Genomic DNA, 1,826 nt, shown 5'->3' with positions numbered 1-1,826 from the left:
ACCCTATAATAATACCCTATAATAACACCCTATAATAATACCCTATAATAATACATCCCATACTAACACACATCATAATAACTGAAAGAAAAATATTTCCCTCGTTATCCCTTTTCTTGAGTTTCGATTAACCCAAATATTCACACATATCTTAAAAAGCTAAATATTTATTAACAGAAAAAAAATACCAAATCCCCAATAATCATTTAAGAGAAGCTAAATAATGACCACACAGACAAAGTAAAATGATGCATTACACAAAGAGTTCGTCCTCTATATCCTGCACCCTGGCTGGGTTCCAGTGAGAAATAGAGATTTGGGGTCTGTTGTCTGATTTGCCACATTTAGCCACACCCATGCATCCACCCCTTACTCAGGTGTCCTCCCACTTCCCGAAATACACTGTTCACATGTGCCTGTAGATATTCTCCAGTAGATGACACTGTTGCACTGGGGGCAAGTACTCCAAATCATCTGACCAGCTAGTCCATGATCCTTTGGGGCTCATCAGATATTAGTGATGTTTATAGACCAGGCAATATGATTGAAGAAGTCTTTGAAGTAAATCCTTCCATATACACCCCAATACCTCACACCTGGTATGGTGTGATCTTCCATGTTATCTTCCCTTCTGGTCCTCATGGCATTTCAAAGGCAACCCCCACCAAGGCTCACCAACAGTCATATCAAATGGAATATGAAAAAGGTGTTGATTTTATACAACTCATGTTGTGCACTTCAACAATAACAAATCGCATAATAACCATACTCCACCCCTAAAAAACATTCAAACCCACTGCACCTCCTTATAAATTATGAATAAAAAATAACATAAAAACAAAATGACTTTTGTGTGTCTCAGTTTTTCTTTTACAGCAGTATGAGTTGTCAAATGTTTGTGGGATGCTTCCCGGTAATTCTGCGTTCATCTCTCTATCCAGACATTTATAATACATCAAAGCATTTTATTGGTTTTGTCTAGGACTGGAAGGGTGACATGTTCCTCCTGTCCCTGAAGAATCCATGCAGCTAGGCCGATCAAGGCTCCAGAGGAAAGGTCCCGGTGTCTATCTTCAGGTCTTTGCCTTTCCTGCGGACAGAAGGGGCACTTTATTAAATCCTGCCCAGAGAGGCATGCTCTGAGGTGGGCAGGCTAGGTAATTTTCCTCTCCACTCAACGTCCCTCCATTGCCATCCAGCTTCGCCACAACATTTCCACGCTTGCTCCTAAGGCCTTCATTGACTCTGGAGCAGCTGGAAATTTCATCTTAGCAACCCTGGTCAGGGATTGTGCTTGGCCTATAGAACCAATTATCTCCTTACCATTATCCCATTATCATTTTTACGTCATTTTTCTTGTTCTTCCTCAGGCCAGCTCTTCAGTCATCCACAAAAAAGTCCATAAACTACTACAGCAGCATGTTGGGAAGAGGATGGAGCAACCCCCAAGGTTTGGCCCTAGTACGCTTGAAGCATGAGCAGGTAGGGCAGGGTAAAATGAAGGACTTGCAATTTTGTGGCAAGTCTGGCCAACAGATGCACCATTTGAGTACACCCCAAATTGCCCAGCTAAATAGGAGACATGGCAAGATTTGAGGACCCACAGTTGACAGATAGATCTTGTTCTAATAAGTTAAAAGATCAACCTATCCTAGATCAGGGATGGCATTGGTTTGCTGGACCCTGGAAGCCTGCTTAATTTGTGCTAAAAGGTTGGGTTGAACTATTAGCAAATTCTTTGTAGACAAAAAAACTTCAGGAACAATCTGGATCATGTTTTCAGGATACTTACAAGATACTGAACAGAAAATCATGTGGAAATCAAA

Source organism: Pyxicephalus adspersus, chromosome 3 (assembly GCF_032062135.1).
Source record: "Pyxicephalus adspersus chromosome 3, UCB_Pads_2.0, whole genome shotgun sequence".
Taxonomy (NCBI): domain Eukaryota; kingdom Metazoa; phylum Chordata; class Amphibia; order Anura; family Pyxicephalidae; genus Pyxicephalus; species Pyxicephalus adspersus.
The sequence above is the reverse complement of the archived record's forward strand: the minus strand, read 5'-3'. Positions refer to the sequence as shown.